The sequence below is a fragment of the Benincasa hispida genome, unplaced genomic scaffold, assembly GCF_009727055.1.
Source record: "Benincasa hispida cultivar B227 unplaced genomic scaffold, ASM972705v1 Contig62, whole genome shotgun sequence".
Lineage (NCBI taxonomy): Eukaryota > Viridiplantae > Streptophyta > Magnoliopsida > Cucurbitales > Cucurbitaceae > Benincasa > Benincasa hispida.
Window position 1 is genome coordinate 1 of NW_024064976.1, and position 23,456 is coordinate 23,456.

Genomic DNA, 23,456 nt, shown 5'->3' on the forward strand with positions numbered 1-23,456 from the left:
AAAAGAGAGATTATATTTGTTTACCTAGTTAATTACAAAGATCTTTATATTGTCTCTAGTCTATGTGATATTTGGATTTTGTTTCTTAATCCATTTTTTTTAACAAAAAAAAAAAAAAGGTTTATTTTCAAACTGAAGAGCGACCTTATTGTGAAAATCTAATCCCGCACAAAATTTTAAGAGTTTATAAACTTATTTGACCTATTTTAAAGTTGAGGAACTACTAGATACAAAAGTGGAAAATTCACCCGATTCATTTTAGAAATAAATATGTAAGCTAATGTGTTAAACACATACAAAAACAATCATTTGGGAATAATAATGTGGGGCCCACTTCATTACCATTCGTCCAAAATGTATTTATATCATGCATACCTTTTGTATGAAATAGCAAAAAATAATAATATTAGTTTAATTCTAGAAAAAAAAATGTACCATGACAACACTTAAATATCAATATCTATATTTACCTTGATATCTATAATTAAATAGTTAACTCTTTTCTTTTTGTTTTTATTTTGTTTTTTCTTAAAATATAGTATAGTTCAACCGCATGATGTCTTAGAGATTCGATTCTCCCACCTCAATATTGTTGAAAAAAAATAATTCGACTTCATAATAAGATAAGAGATCAATATTCATGACTAAAAATATTTAAGAATGGACACTTTTACTAAATATTTATTTGAGTATGTAAACATGGTCTCAACTAAACTAAATTTAATATGTGAATTAAGATGAGAAAAAAGAAATAAAAAGAAAAACAAGATATGATAAGTAGAGGGAACTGAAGGATATGAAAATGGTGAGATTATTGAAAACTAACCTTTCTGTTAATTGATCTCTAGCATCAAGATCCAATCAATGACCTTTTGACCAGATAAAAGCTGAAGAGCCACAATGCCAAACTATAAATATCACTTGCACAAGTGAGTTTGGCATTGCTCATGTATTCAGGATCCATATAACCAATGGTTCCTCTAACATCTGTGAATGCTTTTGTCTCATCCATTCCCAACATCCTTGCCAACCCAAAATCTGATAGTTTTGGCTCCATTTTCTCATTCAAAAGTATGTTGGTTAACTAAAAAAAAAGGTAAATGTACCATTAACTTAAACTTACACGTAGTTTATTCACACTACAATAATTATGGGATTCAATGTCGGTTGAAATAGTGGTCTCGAATGTATAATGTCGGTTGCAAATTTCATTAAAGGGCTTTAATGTCGATTGCAGCCGACATTGAAGATAGTGTTATTAAAGCCCTTTAATGTCGGTTTAAAACCGACATTAGACAACTGACATTAAAGGACTTTAATAACACTATCTTTAATGTCGGTTGTTAACCAACATTAAAGCCCTTTAATGTCGGTTTAAAACCCGACATTAAAGTCTGGAATTCTTATAGTATTAAGAAATTGTTGCTATTACATTAAGCCTAAGAACAACATCTTCCTTCTCGAGATTTCTTTCTTCCTAAATCACCGATTCACCCAAGCTTATGTGTGAAAGCAATTTTAATATATCATATCATTTAACACGCCCCTCAATACTTATGGACTTGAAATATGAAGAAAACCCAACAAGTGCAATCTACTCTGATACTATCTTAAATCATCAATGGACCTAAAAGTTTAAGCTTAAGAGCAAAAGTAAATTTAATTTTATAGTGTTAGATCAATTTTTTCAAAACTCAATCTAAGTTTGGAAAAAGAAAAAAAAAAAAAAAATAGTTTTTCACACTATACATATATATGAAAGATGAAAAAGAAATTTGATAGAAAAGAAGTACATTTGTTAAAATCAAACAGTGACCAAACAGAATCTAAATGATTACGAAAACGAATTTTAAATTTCTAATTTTATTATTGTTATGTTACTTTTTTATTAAATTTTAAAAAATAGGAAATTAGCATGAGACTAAGATGTTACCTTAATATCTCTATGGACAATGCAGCCATCTACACGTTGATGGAGATACCTCAGTGCAAGAGCACAATTTCTCAAAATCCGTACTCTTGAATTCCATGTTAGTACTGTGTCTTTTCCTGAAAACATCCGAACAGTATTCCTAAAATATTTATGATGATTTATTTTTATTATTCATAATTCACAAAATATTTTTAACTAGTTTTAATAATAACTTATTTAAATGGGTACTACTTTTCATATTATGATTGATTGATTACGTTTTCTGATGAAGTAAATGTGGCGTTAATTGTAATTTCTTACATAAAAACCCAATTAGTGAGAAAAAAAAAATCAAATTTTACCCTTCAACTTGGTATCATTAATCATTTTTACTCTCAAACAATTTAATTTTCTCAAAATGTACTCTATGTTTAGATAATTGAAAGTTTACCCACTTTGTTTATAACTTTGAACATGAAAAAAAAAAATCTAAAATTTCTCAGGTCTCATTCGACAATCTTATTAGTTATATTTTCTTTTAATGATGGTTTTAAAAAACCAAACTAAATTTTGAAAACAAGAAAAAATACAAACGAAAACATGTTGCTAACAAATGCGTTATCTCTCCTATTTTTTTACCTTTCAAATTGAAAGTTTGAGGTAAACATTAACCATTGGTGAAAAAAAAAAGGCAAGTAATTAAAGAGGAGATGAGAAGAATATTTACTCAAGAGATGCTGAGCCAGGTTGCCTTGTTCACAATACTCATACACAAGATACTGCTCCCCATTCTCAATGCAGCATCCCAACAGGGACACCAAATGTGGATGCCGAACCCTAGCCAACCCGTCAATTTCTCTAAGGAACGAGTCCGACGTGTTGCTCTGAAATATCTTTTTAATGGCGACTTGCTGCCGCTTGGCAGTATCCCCTTGTACACCTGCCCAGCGCTGCCCTCCCTAGGCTCGTCCTCTCGCTCCCGAAGTCAGCGCCTTGTCGATCTCTTCCTTCGCGAACTGATACAGTCCTGACCACATTGACGTGTCGTTCGAGGGAGATGGTTTGGTCTTCCTCTTCCTCTTGCTAGCGTTCCTTACTAGGAGGACGATGAGTACAAAACCACCACCACCACTATGGCGGCCACTATGGCTTCGCTACTGAACCTGTCATGTTTTTAGATTCGTAGGAAATTATTTGAAGGGGTAGAACAATGCAATTATGACGGGCTTTAAAGGACTTGAAATGAATGTGTCATCTTTTCATGTTCATTTCTTCATTGTTGGTTAATAAGGTTATGTTCTTTAATTGAGTCTCAATTCAAATTTTATAGTTTGAATTAGTTTAATTTCAATTTAGGTGTTATAATTTAGGCCATTTGACCGAGCATTTTAAAATTTTAAATTGTCATTTATGTTTTTGTCAACATCTCCTCGACAATGTTACTAAACACATTTTATTTTCATGATAATAAGGTAGCATTTTCTATTTCACTAATGCTACTAATTGTTAATATAGTTTCATGAGAGATTTCTTAGAGAAATTTAGTTTGTAGAGTTGAACTTAAATTTATGTAAATTTAATCTTTTGATTATATCGAACATGTATATTTATGGGAAGAAAGAATCCATACATAATAATGCAAATTCCAATCATACCTTTGATTTTCAAGTAGCCGGAACCTGATACTAGGCCAAACAAAGAAGAAACAGGATTAGAACCTTCAAATCTTACAGATCCTTTTCACAAAAAAAAAAAAAAAAAAAGCTTTAAATCTATAGAAGAGAAGTATTTTAAACCATTCCTTGTGGATACCAAAATGTGAAGAAAATTAAAATTTAACCAAATTAATAAAGACCATTATTTATTATAATAATAATAGTTTTTGTTGTCCCTGTCATTTGAAGAAATTTAGAATTTAGTTTTAATAATTTGATAAAACCTCATGAATAATTTTTATGATACGACAAAATTCTAAGAAATAATTTGGATGATTATGAGAGTTTTATCAAAACTATAAAGACTAATTTCTAAATATAAAGCATAGAGACTAAATTCTTTCATCAAACTATGAGGACAAAATTTATAATTTAATTTTTTTTTCGAACTAAAATAATTGTTAAATTTGGTAGTTGCAAATATAGTAACAGGCCAAAGTATTAGCCGATATGACCCAACAAAAGAATTTACAAATATAGCAAAAATTAAGATCTAGCTCTCAAGGTGACGTCTATCAATAATAGATTATATCGCAGTAGAAGTCTATCAATAATTAATTTGTTATGGCAAATTCTTTGAAAAATTTGTTTTACACTTAATGGGTGTTTGGGTTAAGGTTTTGGGAAGTAGGAGTTGGGAAGTGTGGAATTGTGAAATCCACTTCTATCCACGTGTCAATAAGTTCGTGAGCCCATAACTACAAGACATCAATATTTAACTCTTTACATCGTGGGCCTAAAAAATTTACAACTCCATATATTTTAAAAATGTGACTTGCCCTAGACACCCTAGCAATTAAGCCTAGAGTATTAACAAATATATTATAATATAAAAAAATTATAAATATGACAAAATTTAGATAGTCTATTAGTGATATACCATATCGTTGGTAGAAGTCTATCAATGATAGACCATATCGTTAGTAAGAGTCTATCAACAATATAAATCTATCAAAAACTTTACTATCTTTACAATTTTTTAAAAATAATATTATACACTTTGTTATTATCTTAAAAATATTATCCATTGTAATTACCCATAATTATTATCATGCAAAGTGTTGGATTACCCTAAATTTTAAGTAAAATATGAAGAAATTTTTTTGACAACTTACTCAAAATGTCCAAAGCCGGCAAGCATTGGAAGATGGCATCAAAATCAGAGCGATTCCCATCCTACCAGCGGCAACAGCGACAACAGCAGCAAATCCACAAGCACTATTCTCATTTTGATCATCACTCTGAACCTGTAAATCATCCATCATTGCTCTTTTTAACTCTGCCACCGCCGCCAAACACCCACCACAAACCCCATCAAATTCCGCCGCTGCAAACCCAGAGCAGTTCTGCACCGCCGCCTCGTACACCTTGCTCTGCAGAAGCGTTGGCAAGAACAGGAGCGTGGAGCAGCGGCTGCCGGTGGTGTACATATTCTGGAGGCCGCAGCCCATCAGGGAGACGGAGGGCTGCCTGGAGAAGGGGCCTGTGCAGTTGTCCCACTGCTGCTGAGAAAGAAATAGGGATGTGGTGCCATTGTGGGCCTTGAGGTTTAGGGCTAAAGCCTTGGCGGCGGCATTGAGAGCATTGCGGCAGCAGCGGGTGGTGTATATGGCGTTCCATAAGGATAGTCGGTCATCGTCGTTGCTTGTGCATTCGCCTGTTGGCTCGTAAGGGAATGCTGTGAAGTTCAGTATGCAGTTGCCTGTGGATGGGAAGTATAAGCAAGTCGACTTTTACTTGCATATGGGTTTTTTTATTTAATATTTTCTTACATCCTTAGAAATTATGAAGGAAAATAATTAGGTTCTTGTGTAGTCCAATGAAAAAGGAATAGGAGATGTGTTAGGTGTAGCTTAAGTCGCATCTAATCATTGGACTATTATGAAATGCTATTTTAGAGTTTTAATTCATTATTTACTCTACTATAATAGTTTTTATTTTCTACTCATCTCCTTCTCTATGTTTGTTGTTCGACCCGACTGGGTCTATCTCGAAAATAAAAGTTAGACTACTCTCTCTAATAAGGGTTGATCGGGTTGTGGAATCACTGGCTTTGTCCAAAAAACTCTCAATCTCGACCCGATCCGACTCAACCCGTGTACACCCTAATTATTAGCCCATAGCACAAAATTCTAATTTTAGTTTAGTATATTGAAAAAAGTTCAAATAATGCAATAACCTTTTATATTATTTGATATGAATATTTGTACTATTTGATGACCAAAATAAGAATTTAAGAAAATTTTTTCAATGATTCTGTGTTTAAACATATGCCTACAATTAGATTTAACGGTCCATATCACACTCATATACTGAAAAATAGATTACTCCATTCACTAATCACTTTGATTTGACTAATTGTAACAAAATAAGCATGTAAGGATATAATGAAAATGTGAAAATATGAATGGGGAGGTTAGAACTGAAAGTCTTCCAATCCAGAGAAATAAAATAAATAATTTTTTTGTGAAATCAGTTACATGTATCAGTTTTTACTTTAAAGTTTCCATTCCGTCAGATGATAATGTCTATTAATAATTATAAGAGAAATTATTTCAATTAGTAAAATTGTTGAAAATATTTACAAGATAGAGCAAAATTTTAAAATTATCAATGATAGACGCTGATAGACTTCTATTGACTTCTATCAGTGTCTATCAATGTTATTGATAGAAGTCTATCGGAGTCTATTATTGATATTTCTAAAATTTTGTTATATTTTATAAATATTTTGATTTATTTTTCTATATTTGAAAACAACCCTTATAATATAAAATACTGTTAGAACCATTAAGAACTCGATAGTTTGAGTGAAAAGCATGCTTGTAGGCTTACAAAATTAGGGTAAATTTAACTACTACAACAGATTTAACACACTTGGAGTCACTTAAATTTATAGAAGTCAAAACCAATATTAATTAACATTTTAGATTTCAAATATAGAATTTATGCCTTTGATATCTATTAAAATTACCCAACAAAACTTAAATCTTAAACTTAATAGTTATAATAAATTTAATTATATCAACATTGTTCCAAATAACACTTTCAATTTAACATGAACGTTTATAATAACTATAGTAACATTCTTCTTTCTTTTATTATTCTAAGAAATAAGCCTGGCAAAAGATGTAGAAAATTCATAATAATTATATTTTATGTTGAGTACCGAAAGTATCAAGTCTTAGATATTATTTTACTAAGTTGAACATATAACTTAACTGGTTAAAATGTATACTTTCAACTATAACGTTAAAATGTTGAATCTCTCACTACACATGGTGTTGAATTCAAAAGTTAACCAGAAAAGAAACATTTCATATTATTTAGAATAAAATGTAATGTAATATCAACCTAAGAACAATTTAACTTTATCAGGCTATAATCTTCTTTAATATAGTCAAACACATTCGAAAATCTAATTCCTAAATTTAAAATTTTCAAACAAAGTTAATTAGAGAATATAGCCAATCATATTTATTTAAATATACAAAAGAACAACAAAAAGAGGAAAAAAACATAAGAAGAAGAAAGGGATTCTAACTTGATGAATCGTCAGGCGATTGAGAAAATGAATGAATCGAAGAAATTTGAAGAAATATGATTGTAACAATGAATAACCCAACCTTCAAATAATGAAAACTCTTAACGCTCATGTTTACATTATTTAACCCAACAAACTTTACAACATTACAATAATCAATCAATTTATAGAAGAACATTTTGTTTCTTTATTTTTAATTTTTTTTTTCATGAAATAAGGGAGGGAATGTTTATTTATAGCTTAGAGAGAAAGCCCTAGATAGCATCGATGAAATTAAAATTATTCCAAGTTTTGTCTTTTAACTTAGAAATTAGCTGGCCATGAATGGCATTGAAAATATCACTATGATATTTTATTTATATATTTATTTATTTTAATTTTATTTTTCCCTTTCTTTTCTATTGGATAAAAGGTCCATTGTGGGCATTGATATGCCCGTTTTAGCTAAGGTAAGAATATGGTATAATTCCATATCATTTAGTGATTTACTCAATATTATAGACATATTTTAATGTTTTTTTTTTAAAAAAATAAACATATTTAAGGTCTAAATTATCCCTTTCTGTCTATTAAATTATAGTTTTCAATGATTTTTTCCCCGAAAATTCTTATGTTTTCTCACTCATTATTATGTCGTTCGGATAATGTGAAAAAAAAAAGTGTATATTAATATATGTGATTGTAGACATATATTGAAGTTATATAAAGTTAGTATTGATTGGACATATATATATGCATAACTGGTTGGACAAATGTTAAGTGATGTAATAATATAAAAGACCAAATTAATTATGTATTTTAAGTTCCAAGACTGAAAAATAAAAATTGAAACTCTAAAAAAATAAAAATAATAGATACCTTGAATGTTGGAAGTCCAATATAGAGTAAATCTAAAGCTTGGAAAATTGTGCAAAAATTATCCATAAAAAATCAAACCATATAGATTAGATTGCACCTAATTGGATGTTGAACGGTTTTTAACATAGTAAAAATAAAATAAAAAAATCAATTGAAAACAGTTTGCCACTTGACATATTTTTATAGGAGGTAGGTTGAGTTGCACAAAAGACGAGTGTAGACTAGAATGCACGAAATTCTTTGAAAAATTATAATGAATAGCAATATTTGAGTTAAAATTAGAAAATATAGCACAAACATAAAAGTAAAGTTTGCAGATATGGCACAATTTGATCAGTCAACTTAGTAACTTTTTTCTTTTTCCAAATTTCCCCTCGCTTGTACAGTCTTCTTCTTCTATACACAACACACATAGCTTCGTTCTGTTCTCTCTGAATCATCCTCCTATCTTTCACTTTTTCTCCTATTTTCTCCGACGAAATCCCGTCGACGGCGATGACTGGCTGAAGTCCGAATGTCGAAGAGGCAGTGTATTGTGCGGGGAAGAGAGTGAAGGAAAAATAAATAAATAAAATTGTAGTCTTCTTCTTTCCTTACGTTGGTGTGGGTGAGGGCCTGAGGGGGTTTGAGGGGTGTTGGCAGCTGGTTCTCCAAAAAGAGAAGAAGATTTCGACCTCGTTTGGTTTGGTAAATTATTTAAGATTGATTTGGTAATTATTTGATTTTTTTGTTTTTATTTTTGAAAATTAAGCCTATTTCATCAATATTTCTTACAATGATATGCATTTTCTTAAGCACAATGATTGAATTCTTAGTCAAATTTTTTTTTTAAAAAAATAAAAAAATAAATAAATTTAAAAGCTACTTTTTTTAGCTCTCAAAATTTGGCCCATTTTTTAAACTATTGGTGAAGAGTAGATAACAAAGAAAGAAATTTGAGATAGAAAAAGTGTCCATATGCTTAATTTTAAAAACAAAAACAAAAAACAAAATAGTCATGGTGACCATTTTGTTTTTTGTTTTTTGTTTTTTAAAATTAAATCTATAGATATTACTTCCACCTCAAAAATTATTATTTAGGTATCAACATTTTACCAATAATTTTTAAAAAAAAACTAAGCCAAAATTTGAAAACTAAAAAAAGTAACTTTTAAAAATTGTTTTTGTTTTTAAAATTTGGCTAATAATTCCACCATTGTACTTGATAAAAATGAAAATTATTATAAGAAATGGAAAGAAAATAGGCTTAATTTTCAAATGTTTTTTCAACTTCTTCTTGACCCATAACTCTCCAAAATTCAGTCTTAACTAAAAACCCATTCTCGAAGTGAACCAATGTCTAAAGAAATATATATTTAAATTCTCACAAGCAGGAAATTGAGACTCAAATACTAATATCAAATTCAAAAATTCAAAGATTTATAATCAATGTCGTTGTAATAAGAGAAACCAACATGAGATAAAGCAGTAGTGGAGAGCATTGTCTAAAGCTAATCGACTTAAACTAATAACTTTTGATATCTAATCAAAGTTGATAACCACTAAAGGGGTGTTTGATAAATGGATATGGGCTGTTGGGTTAGATGAGTATTTATTACCCATGTTTGTTAAGCCCATAAAGAAAAACGGTGGATTATTAAACCCACCATTTTTACGCACTCAATACTAACCTTAAAACCCAGTGATATTTTCATTTCCTTCTCTCTTCCCTCATCTTCGCCGTTTGGATTCTCCCCTAGGAATCTCTGATATATATATTTATCGTCAAACCTTTGAAACGTCACTTTCCAAAGTTTTTCCATGGTGGCTGCTGATAATTAGTAGAAATACAAGTTATTACAGCTCAAATTAGTAAAACAATGGGAGGGAGCGATGGTAAAATAGGCAATATTATGTTTGAAAGCGCCAAACTAAAAGAAATTGCGATTGCTAATGTTCATCGCATAAATACAGTTAATTTACTTATTCTATATAGGTACAATGTGATGACGCATATGAAATTGCGATCCAAGGGCACAAAGCGACAACACGCTTGAATTTGCGATCGTAAGTCATGCGATTGTGAAAAGTTTCTAAAAAATTGATCATATAAAGACCTCGCATCAAGGCGACAACATAATAAATCATGATGGGATGTAAAGCTGATAACGGTCAATCTCGAAATTCAGTTGACAAGCCATAAAAAACCATACTGTTGCAAATACATTGAACTTTTGGTGACTTTTAGACGGCGCAACAGAGTAGGAAAATTAATGCTGCCCATCGTTGCAATCATTAGTAAGAAGAGCTGCTTCACCTTGAAATCTATAAATACCCAATGCTACGAGAGAAAGGGGATATACAGAGACGGAGAGAGCAAGGAGACGAGGCGAAGCCGAGAGAAATCTCTTTCCGGACAGATCGAGAGACTGCTAGAAAACAATACAAAGGAGAGAAGTCCAACCCTTGCGAGAGCAAGAGTCCGCGAACTAGAACAGAGTTGAAGTGATAAAGAGTAGTGTAAAAGGCCACGGAAAGAAAGACATTGCTTACTTGGCTTGTTATTTCTCAATCCATTTGTTATTTTGTACTCAACACTTTATTTGCGAAAATGAAAACTTCATTTCGATGTATGTTCAGTCTCTCCACACCATGCATGAGTAACTAAATTTGTGAATGGGTTGAGAAGTACTTAGCTAGCATGTATTAAGCTATGCATTTTATGTGATCATCTTGTCTTATGTATGTGTCATTCATCATTTGGAAGTACTTGAGAAAGTAGTCTAAAGATAGAATCTAGGCTTGAGAGTCGGATTAGATTGCATAAGCAAGAGTAGAAACTTAGAAATAAGTTCTATCTACTACTTTCCATACACATCGCATGTGCCCTAGAAATAGGAAATGTGGCACTATGCATTGAGAAATGTAGTACTAATGTTTGTGTATAGCATGATCGCATGACTTGTATACAATCTTGAGAAATGTTAGCTAAATCTCTTCTCAACCCCTTCATCGCATACTTGTTATAAATCTACGCTTTCAATCACTCCGTGTTCAACTCCATCGCATAAGAAAGTCTAAATCAAAATACCATCTACTTCTTTATCACTACCGCAATAGAATCGGAGAGTCCATCGCATATCTATTTATTTAGTCCCTGTGTTCGATCCTGGACTTACCAGGAACCTAAGAAGGCTTATACTTGGGCTTTGTTAGGAAAACTTGTATGATCATCGCATACACACATCATCGCATGATAAACCACCACATCAAGTTTTTGGCGCCGTTGCCGGGGACTACAGTATAGATTTCGCTAACATCAAACCTCTTTGATCTTTGTAGCTTTCGACCTTTGTCGCATTGTCATTCCATCTGTAAAGGAAGAAGCAAGCGTCGTATGAGCAAAGGACACATTTCTGAGCCCAACTACGACCCAAAGATCGAAAAAAACCTTTCGCAGAAGACAGAAAAACAGTCGTAAACCACAAGGAAGAGTTCGCAGAATGGCTGAACAACCTGAGGAATGAGTAGTAAATGAAAACAACATAATGACAAATCCTATCCTACTGGCAAATGATCGCAATAGACCCATATGGGACTATGCATCATCAAACCTGCATGATTTTTCTCCAGGAATCATGAGACCAACATTGGATGGATCAAGGCTCGAGATGAAGCCAGTAATTTTACAAATTTTACAAACAGCAGGATAGTTTGGAGGACGGCGTGGTGAAGATCCGCACACCCATCTACGAAGCTTCATTGAAATTTGTAACACTTTTATGTTCCCTAATATTTCCCCAGAAGAGGCTCGACTCATGCTATTTCCATTTTCACTATACGATAAAGCAAGAAAATGGGCTTACTCTCTCGAACCAGGAGAGATAACTTCGTGGGAGCAAGTTGTGGAAAAGTTTATGAAGAAGTATTCCCTCCCACAGAGAATGCCAGAAGGAGGAAATTGATCACCAATTTTGAACAAGAAGAAGATGAATTGCTCAGTGACGCATGGNACAGCAGGATAGTTTGGAGGACGGCGTGGTGAAGATCCGCACACCCATCTACGAAGCTTCATTGAAATTTGTAACACTTTTATGTTCCCTAATATCTCCCCAGAGGAGGAAATTGATCACCAATTTTGAACAAGAAGAAGATGAATTGCTCAGTGACGCATGGGCGAGATTCAAGAGACTAGTACACGACTGCAAACACAATGGATTGCCAGATTGCCTCTAAATGGAGATTTTCTATCATGGACTCAATTCTGCATCGCAGACAGTTGCCAATGTGGCAACAACAGGAGGTTTGCTAGACAAAACATATGATGAGGCAAAGAACATTCTTGATCGCATCTCTGGCAAGAAAGCAATTAACGATCAAAACCTAGAGAAGGAAATGCAAGTAATGGTGCCATCGCATCATTGCAAAATCAGATGAATGTGATGATAAACTTGTTGCAAGGCATCACAATAAACAATTCAGGAACTCGAAGTGGGCAAATCAATGCGATAGAGCAAACAAGCACCAGCTGTATTACATTTGAAGAACCACATTCTGTTGAAGAGTGTCCATGAAATCCTCAATAAATCTACTTTGTCAAAAACAATCCTTTTTCAAACACTTACAACCCGGGTGGCAAAATCACCCTAATTTTTCTTGGAAAAACAACCAACAACAAGGCAGTCAGCCTATGGCTCAGAAAGAGGGACCACCAGGATTTTTCCAAAGAACTAATGAACAACAGCAATAGCAAGCTAGCAGCTCTCAAACACCACCATCATCATCCCTGGAAAACTTGTTAAAGCAATACATCGAAAAGAATGAAACAGACCTTCAAAACTAAGCTACATCCATTTGCAATTTGGAAATTCAAATAGGATAAATTGCGGGAGAGCTAAAAAACAGACCCCAAGGGACATTGCCTAGCTCAACTGAGCTTCCACGCAATCCAGGGAATACAGGGAAAGAACACTGCCAAGCAGTCACCCTAAGAAGTGGAAAGGCGACGATAGCAGTCAGGAAGGAGCCTAGCAAAACCGATTCAAAAGAGAAACCTGCGATTGAATCCTAGAAACCATTGTCGCAAACTAAGTCAAAAGAGTCCGAGACCATGGAACCTGAAGATGCGATCAGCTCTAAGCCTCCAGACCATGAAATAGTGAAAGTACAACTACCTCCATTTCCTCAAAGACTGAAAAAGAAACAAAATAATGAAGGTCAGTATCATCACTTCCTGGAAATATTGAAACAATTACACATCAATATTCTATTGATAGAAGCGATAGAGTAGATACTGGTGTATACCAAGTTTTTGAAGGACATTGTTTCGAAGAAGAGAAGCACAGGAAAATTCACCACGGTGGCATTAACACAAGAATCAAATACTATAATCCCACCAAAGATGCGCGACCCAGGCAGTTTCACAATACCATGCTCAATAGGAGGTATCTACATTGGTCAAGCATTATGCGATCTTGGGGCAAGCATAAACTTAATGCCCCTTTCAATCTTAAAAAAATTGAATGTAGGACAACTAATACCCACAACGGTGACTCTCCAACTTGCAGATAGGTCCCTAGTACACCTTAAAGGAAAATTAAAGGATGTCTTGGTAATAATAGACAAATTCATTCTACCTACAGACTTCATTATCTTAGATTATGAGGTAGATAAAGATGTTCCAATCATATTGGGACGACCATTCTAGTCTACTGGTCTTGCTCAAATAGATGTGCACAAGGGAGAAATCACAATGAGCATCAATGGAAAAAAGCTCAGGTTTAATATTATCAAGGCAATGAAGTTCCTAAAAGAGGAAGGCTTATCAGATTCCGACGATGAACACACTTGCATTGAAGATTGGAGTCCGAGGAAGAAAATGAAGAAAGAGAGGATGCGACAGCATCCTTAGAAACCTGTCATGCAATAATAGAGACAGTGAACAATGAAGAAATGTTGAATTTGGATGAAGAAAAAAAAACATAGAAACCCTCCCTCGAGCAACCACCTACACTGGAGCTAAAAACTCTACCAACCCACTTGAAGTACGTTTTCTTTGGCCAGAATGAAACCTTACCAGTCATCATATCCTCTGCGTTACCAGAAGAAAAAGAAACTGCACTGCTCGGTATTCTAAAGAAATATATTAGAGCAATCAAATGAACGCTCGCAGACATCAGAGGTATTATCCCGACGTATTGCATGCATCGAATTCGGCTTGAAGAAAACCAGAAAGGCTTGATACAACCTTAACATAGATTGAACCCTGCGATGAAAGAGGTTGTTAAAAAGGAAATCACCAAATGGTTGGATGCGGCATTATATACCCTATCGTCGGCATTATATACCCTATCGCCGATAGCACGTGGGTTAGCCCCGTACAATGTGTTCCCAAGAAGAGTGGATGACAGTAGTCTCTAACACAAACAACAAGTTAATCCCCATGAGGACTACCATAGGTTGGCAGATTTGTATGGACTACAGGAAACTCAACACGGCGACAAAGAAAGATCATTTCCCCTTACCTTTCATTGATCAAATGCTCGACCGACTAGTAAGGAATGACTATTTCTGTTTCCTTGATGAGTATGCAGGCTATAACCAAATTATGATCGCACCAGAGGATCAAGAAAAGATCATGTTCACTTGTCCATATGGAACATTTGCCTTTCATTTCATGCCTTTTGGACTATGCAATGCGTCCAGCACATTTCAAAGGTGTATGATGGCAATCTTCTCCGAGTACCTTGAAGACTCAGTTGAAATCTTTATCGATGATTTCTCAGTCTATGGGCAAACATATGAAATCTATCTGCAAAACTTGGAGCGAATACTGAAAAGATGTGAGGAGGCTAATCTAGTGCTGAACTGGGAAAAGTGCAATTTCATGGTTAAAGAAGGAATTGTGCTTGGGCATAAGGTTCTGAAGAATGGGCTAGAGGTGGATAAAGCAAAAATTGAAGCCATAGAAAAACTTCCACCTCCAGCAAATGTGAAAGCTTTAAGGAGTTTCTTAGGACACGCGAGATTTACAGAAGATTTGTGAAGGACTTCTCCAAAATAGGTCGACTGTTGAATGCGTTGTTGGAAGCTAACAGACCTTTTGACTTTGATCCACACTGCCTCACTGCATTCAAAGCAATAAAGGATGCCTTAACTACAATGCCAATTCTGATCGCACCTGATTGGGCAAAGCCATTCGAGTGCGATGCCAGCGGATATGATGAGCTGGGGCAGGGTCTGGGCACCAAAAAAGTAAAGACAATGTTACACCCATCGCTATGCTAGTTAGATAGGAACATGAACTCCACGTAGGGAGAATTACACCACTACCGAGAAGGAACTTTTAGCGGTAATTTTTCGATTGAAAAATTCAGACCTTACTTGTTGGGATCAAAAGTTGTAGTCCACAACGACCACTCAGCGATAAGATATTTAATGACCAAAAAAGATTCGAAGCCTAGACTAATCCGATGGGTTCTCTTACTCCAAGAATTTAATATGGAGATAATCGACCAAAAGGGAACAGAGAACCAGGTCACTGACCATTTATTGAGGTTAGAAAATCCTGAAGTGGATCGCATCCAATTGGAGGTGAACACATCATTCCCTGACGAGCAGTTGCTTAAGATTGAAGAACTACCCTGGTATGCAGATATTGTAAACTTCTTGGTCTGAAAACAATTTCCTGAAAACTACATATCCCATCAAAAGAAGCGGCTCATTCATAAATGCAAATTTTACTATTGGGACGAGCCAAATCTCTACAAAAGGGGACCAGACCAGATATTGAGACTCTATGTTCCAGAGACTGCTTTCTAGCGCATAATTTTTCAATGTCATGAATCATCCTATGGAGGGCATTTCAGTGGACAGCGCAAAGTGGCAAAAGTTTTGTAATGTGGGTATTACTGGCCCACTCTGTTTAAGAACCACGAGAATATTCCATGAAATGCGATAAGTGCCAATGCATTGGAAGCGTTTCAGAAAAAAAATGCGATGCCAATGGACACCATATTGGAGGTGGAACTATTCGACGTCTGGGGTATAGATTTCATGGGATCATTTCCATCGTCAAATGGTCATAAATACATTCTATTGGCCATCGACTATGTTTCCAAATGGATTGAAGCTGTTTCATGCATTGCGAACGATGTGGCAACAGTTTCTAAGTTCTTACAGAGGAATATCTTCACTCGTTTTGGCACTCCACGTGGCATAATAAATGACGAAGGGCCCCACTTTGTGAATCGTATTGTTAACAAACTGTTGATCAAATACAATGTCCACCATAAGATCGCCACCGCATATCACCCCCAAGCAAACGGACAAGCGGAGGTTTCTAACAGGAAATCAAGTTGATTTTAGAGAAGGTGGTGAATCCATCGCGGAAGGATTGGGCCATGAAGCTTGATGATGCCTTGTGGGCATATAGGACTGCTTATAAGACACCCATAGGCATGTCACTGTATGCGTTGGTGTTTGGAAAGGCTTGTCATCTGCCGTTGGAACTAGAGTATAAGGCGATGTGAGCAGTTAAGAAGCTTAACTTTGATCTTAAGGCTGTAGGGGAAGAGAGAAAACCTCAGCTACTGGAGCTGGACGAATGAAGACTACAGGCGTATGAGAATGCCAAAATTTACAAAGAACGCACCAAGCGATGGCATGATAAGCGTTTGTGTGAGAAAAATCTTAAGGCTGGTTAGAGAGTATTACTGTTCAATTCTAGGTTGCGTCTTTTTCCGGGAAAATTGAAATTGCATTAGTCTGGACCATTCATAATTAAGGAAGTATTCCCGCATAGAGTGGTAGAATTGACAAACGAAGATGGGACCAATGCATTTAAAGTAAATGGGCAAAGAGTGAAGATGTATCATGGAGGAGATTTCCAACGTGAGAAATCCTTCGTGGACTTGGGGAAGCCAGGATAAAGAAGAAACACTTAGTCTCTACGATGATAAGCGACACACATTCATCAGGGACGAAGTATATCCTTTTTTAGTATCCTTTTTTATTTTTCTTTCATGAATCTATCTTAAGTTTTTCATGGTTACTGCTCTTTATAATTATCAACTCTTTCTTTCATACTTTTTATCTTCTTGATATTCATCACATTGATCGTAGTAAACAATTGCAATAAAGCAATGCGATAACCTCAAAACACTCAACCGATTCAATCAACCCATTGCAATCAAAGAATCAACCCACCACAGGAAAGGATGCGATCAAAATGATGCGGGCGAAAAATTAAATTTGGGTGTTGTGTCCTTTCTTGCCTCATCTTATTTCAGTTTTTGCACTTCTCAAATTTCAATTTAATATTGCGGAATTCTACTATCGCATCCTCTTTCGTTTGACTCAATCCTGAATTTTTTATTGCTTTATTTGGTCGCCGCATTCACCCCTTGCCCATTATAACTTCAATGATGAAATTTATGCCTCTTTTCTTACTGCATGTACTAGAGTCAAATTAATTTCAGGACAATCAATTCATGAAACATTTCTAAAATTTAGCGGTCTACCAACTTTCCTTCAAAACTATTTTTACAAAATTTCTTGAGTCCATCGCATGAATTATTCTGTCTTTCAGCAATAAGGACATTGCTGCGTGTTAAATTTGGGGGTAGTAATGTTATTTTCAACCTTGTTATTTTTAGAAACTTCGATTTAAATAAAAAAAAATAATAATATCGAAAAAAATTATATAACATTGAGATCAGATCCTGCTCGTAGTTGAATGTTCGCATGACACCCGTGGGGGCAAGCCAAAACGAAGGTGGAAATCATGATCAATGCAGAAACCAAGTGATCGCAACTCCGCTGCCAAATAAAGAGATGGGCATGAGTTTTGACTGAAAAAGAGCACCTTGTTCATAGTTGGATGTCTGCATGACACCCGTGGGGGCAAGCCAAAGCGAAGGCTAGGAACTCGGATCAGCGCAAGATCACAAAACGAATATATGAATCGTGCGAGGGTCAAAAATCACTTGAACACCCCAATTTGATAAAGTTTGAAATAAATCATGCGATGTCTTGGAAACGAGTAAAGATTTTTTTGAAGATTAAGCTCGCGGTCTCTTAAGATTAGAAATATTTTAAGAAGAGATTAGGATAGAAGTTAAAAGGGCATTGGTTCAGCAATTTGAATAAGGCACCTTGAGAAGCCTAAGTAGGGTGAAGGCGATTGAAATCTTAAAGAAAATCTTTAGTTTATGCTTGAGGAAAAGCATTGTTTTAAATTTGGTGTGATAATTGGTAGAAATACAAGTTATTACAGCTCAAATTAGTAAAACAATAGGAGAAAGCGATGGTAAAATAAGCAATATTATGTTTGAAAGCACCAAACTAAAAGGAATTGCGATCGTTAATGCTCATCGCATAAAAGAAGTTAATTTTCCTATTTTGTGCAGGTACAATGCGATGGTGCATATGAAATTGCGATACAAGGGCACAAAGCGACAACGCGCTTGAATTTGCAATCGTAAGTCATGCGATCGTGAAAGGTTTCTCAAAAGTGATCGTATAAAGACCTCGCATCAAGGCAACATCATAATAAATCATGATGGGACGTAAAGCCGATAACCGTCAATCTCAAAATTCAGTTGACAAGCCGTTAAAAACCATACTGTTGCAAGTACATTGAACTTTCGGTAACTTTTAGACGGCGCAACAGAGTAGGGAAATTAATGCTGCCCATCGTTGTAATCATTAGTAAGAAGAGCTGCTTCGCTTTGAAATCTATAAATACCCAATGCTACCAGAGAGAGAGGATATACAGACATGGAGAGAGAGCAAGGAGACGAGGTGAAGCCAAGAGAAATCACTTTACGGATAGATCGAGAGACTGCCGAAAAACAATACAAAGGAGAGAAGTCCAACCCCTTGCGAGAGCAAGAGTCCGCGAACTGGAACAAAGTTGAAGTGATAAAGAGTAGTGTAAAAGCCACGGAAAGCAAGACATTGCTTACCTGGCTTGTTATTTCTCAATCCATTTGTTATTTTGTACTCAACACTTTATTTGCAAAAATGGAAACTTCATTTCGATTTATGTTCAGTCTCTCCACACCATGCATGAGTAACTAAATTTGTGAATGAGTTGAGAAGTACTTAGCTAGCATGACTTAAGCTATGCATTTTATGCAATCATCTTATCTTATGTATGCGTCATTCATCATTTGGAAGTACTTGAGGAAGTAGTCTGATGATAAAATCTAGGCTTGAGAGAGTCGGATTAGATCGTATAAGAAAGAGTAGAAACTTAGAAATAAGTTCTATCTACAGATTTCCATACACATCGCATGCACCCTAGAAATAGGAAATATGGCATTATACATTGAGAAATGCAGTACTAATGTTTGTGTATTGCATGATCGCATGACTTGTACACAATCTTGAGAAATGTTAGCTCAATCTCTTCTCAACCCCTTCATCGCATACTTGTTATAACTCTACGCTTTCAATCACTCCGCGTTCAACTCCATCGTATAGGAAAGTCTAAATCAAAACACCACCTACTTCTTTATCACCACTTAGAAATAGAAAATATGGCATTATACATTCACTACTTATCTTTCAACATTAGATGTTTTATTTTCTTTACCACAAACTAATAAATTAAAATCCTTGTTTGTCGTTAAGTAACTTAAGCATGTATGTGGTGACATATAAGTGGATCATGTCTTAAGTGATAACCAAAATGGTCTTTAGTATATGGATATAGGAAGAAAACCTTATTCTGGTAACGCTAAGGATGCGACTAGCTTTGTGGAATAGTTACAAGTATTGTGACTTGCTACAGATGTCTGATCCTGATCATTCATGTGGGGACGTGCGAGCGGGGGCATCCTATACAAAGAGTTTGTATAAGACCTAACCACGAAGTGTTAACGTCTCTGCCATTCATGACAGAGACTTCACTTCACTGGGATGACCATAGGTAACATGACTTCAATCCTGAGTGAATTGGAGACTCATGCCTTTAAGGGTGGTCCTTTGATTTGTATGGGTACGAGTGGCCAGGTCGCCGACTCAAACCTACCACTTTGGGGATTCGTCTGATTTGAGAGCTGGGAACTCAGCTACACAAGATGGAATTCAGTCCTTCCCTAAAGCAAGGGTAAGTAGATAGATTGCTCATTTACGGGCTGATCCCGGGGCTTGAACGTTGTGGCCCCACACACATTCTCATGGCCCGAGAGGTGTCCACACATAGTAAGACTATGTTGTATTGTTCACTAGAGGGATCAATGGTACTTAAGGAGTTAGATGTAATTACAGGGGCAAAACGGTAAATTGGCCCAGCTGTACTTACGAGCATCTATGAAGGGTTATCGTACTGTTGATTGATTATATCCGATGAACAACAAAATATATCTATGGTAAGGAGAGTTCAGTTGTCAGTCTTTAGTGGAATGCCTGACAGTTAACAGATGGTGCATCTCGTGGCTAAAGAGTTTAGTCAATTATTCACGTACCGAATGAGTTCGAGCCATAGGTCCATAAGGTCCCCTTGGTAGTTCAATGGATTCTAGTTGAAAATTAGTTTTTGGGTCAGTTTGTAATGTTCAAATTGACAAGAGGGAGTTCAATTATATATGATATGATTGAACTGGTTAATTATATATGATATAATTGACTTTATGTATGAGATACATTAATTTGGAGGAAAATGGATAGAAATATGATTTATATCTAGTGGAGGAGAAAACACTATGGTTTATATGTGATATTAAACTATAGATTAATTAATATAATATTATTATATTTATCATTATTAATTTGACAACTATAGGATAATTGGCCGACATTTTCTTCATAACCTTGTGTTAGTGGGAAGTTCCAATAAGTTTTCGTAACTGAAGAATAAAATGAAAATTGTTTCATTTTGCAAGAGATCACATAATTTGCTCACGAAGTGTTTGCTGTCTATCGTTGAGTAAACTTAGAGACTATACGATAGCTTGAAATTACTACACAATCGCATACGCGCACGCGCATCTCGCGTATCTTTCTAAACGATTGCCTATGTTTCACTAAACGATCGTCTAACACCGAGCATTTACTAAACGATCGTATAGACGATTGCTGCTTTTTTCCTACACGATCGTATACTTCATCTAAACGATCAAGCATTTTGTCTATACGATAGACTAAGAATTCTCCCACTTGTTTGATCGTTGTATACGATCTTCATATCCTCCTTCCCTCTACCAAATTCTAACATAGCCTACTCTTTCGATTCTCACACCAAGAATACTGAGGGTTCTAAGTGGTGCTGTCATCTTTTTTCTCTTCTGTTCGTGTGGAGGTCGTTCGTGAGTAGACGATCGGGTGTTGGTGAACGATTGGCTTGACGGTCCAGCGAAAGCAAGAGGAGTCATTCCCTTGGAGAGATCGAGATTTGCTGTGAAGAAAAGTTCTTCAACTAGTATGTATCTCATCTCTTTGTTGTTAATTGTTCTAAGCATGGCGGTAATTTTATAGTATGATGCATATTTGTATGTTTGAATGTAAATGTCGTAATTCTATCACAATGTCTTTGGAAAGATCCGCTTCCGCTCAGAGGTACTCTTATATAAGAGTTCCTTCAAGCCAAACTTGCACCCTAAAACATTTTTCCCCTTTTATTTTTTTTATTCTTCCCCCATTTCCCCACAATTTGACCATGATTCTAATATTAAACCACTCATCATGCTAATCTCAAATGTAAACATAAACAAGTAGGAAGATTAGGGTTCGGGGTTTACATTTACCTCCTCCTTAAACGAAATTTCGTTCTCGAAATTTTGTTATAAGACATAAACTGAACAACTGAGGATATCTACTCTTCATTTGCTCCTCTGCTTCCCATGTGGTTTCTTCCATGCCATGATTCTTCCATAATACCTCTACTAAAGGTATTGTCTTGTTTCTTAGCACTTGCTCTTTTCTGTCAAGAATCTCCATTGGTTCTTCTTCATACGAAAGATTTTTCTTTAAATGCACTGGTTGTTCAGGTAAAACATGAGTGGAATCTATTACATACTTTCTTAACATCGAAACATGGAACACGTCATGGATACAAGATAACTCTAGAGGTAACTCTAATCTATATGTTGCTGGGCCAACACGCCCTATTATCACGTAAGGTCCAATGTATCAAGGACTTAACTTCCCTTTTCTTTCAAACCTGAGAATTCCGTTCAACAGAGATAATCGAAGGAATACTTAATCTTCCACATTGAATTCTAGCTTTCTTCTTCGCTTATCACTATAACGTTTCTGACTATGTCGAACGGCTTTTACGTTACCCCGATAAGCTTTACATTCTCAGAGGTCTGCTGGACTAACTCTGGACCCAACAATTTTTATTCTTTAACTTCATTCCAACACATAGGGGTCCTGCAAGATTTACCGCACAACACTTCATATGGAGCCTTTCCGATGCATGAATGATAACTGTTATTGTACGCAAATTCAATCAACGACAACTGCATATCCCAACTATCCTTGAACTGCAACACACAAGCTCTTAACATATCTTCCAGTGTCTGAATTGTTCTCTTCGACTGTCCATCCGTCTGCGGATGAAAAGTCGTGCTAAATACTGAAATGTTCAAAACGATAAAAACTGTTAAAAGACCAAGAGTTTCTTCTAAAGAAAATACCCTTCTTTGGCATCTAAGATTAGGTCACATAAATCTTAATAGGATTGATAGATTGGTGAAAAGTGGACCTCTAAATGGTTTAGAAGAAAACTTTTTACTTGTATGTGAGTCGTGCCTTGAAGGCAAAATGACAAAACGACCTTTTACTGGAAAAGGTTGTAAAGCCGAAGAGACCTTGGAGCTTCTACATTCAGACCTTTGTGGTCGGATAATATAAGAGCACGAGGAGGGTATGAATGTTTCATCTCTATTATAGATGATTATTCTAGATATGGGTATTTACACCTAATGCAATATAAGTCTGAGCACTTGAAAAGTTCAAGGAGTATAAGACTGAAGTTGAAAACTTGTTAGGTAAAAAGATTAAAACACTACGATTTGATCGTGGTGGAGAGTATATGAACTTAATATTCCAAAATTATATGATAGAACATGGAATTACGTCACAACTCTCAGCCCCAGGTACACCTCAGCAAAATAGTGTATCGGAAAGGAGAAACAGAACCTTGTTGACATGGTTTGGTCGATGATGAGTTGTGTTAAACTTCCTGACTTGTTTTGGGGATATGTAGTGGAGACTGTTATTTATATTTTGAACAACGTTCCCTCAAAGAGTGTTTTTAAAATACCTTTTGAGTTATGGAGAGGTCGTAAAAGTAGTTTATGCTACTTAAGAATTTGGAGATCTCCACGTTGGGAATGCCCTAGAACTCGCTGTTCGTAAATTTTGTGTTAAACATTCTATTTATCAATAAAATATTAGAGTATCTTATTCGATAAAAAAGTTGATTTTTCATTCTATT

The 23,456-nt window shown here is 35.2% G+C and overlaps 1 pseudogene; it reads right to left on the bottom strand.

The window, feature by feature from the left end:
- Positions 1–826: 826 nt before the first annotated feature.
- On the bottom strand, positions 827–2,949 carry LOC120069844 (annotated as a pseudogene).
- Positions 2,950–23,456: the final 20,507 nt, after the last annotated feature.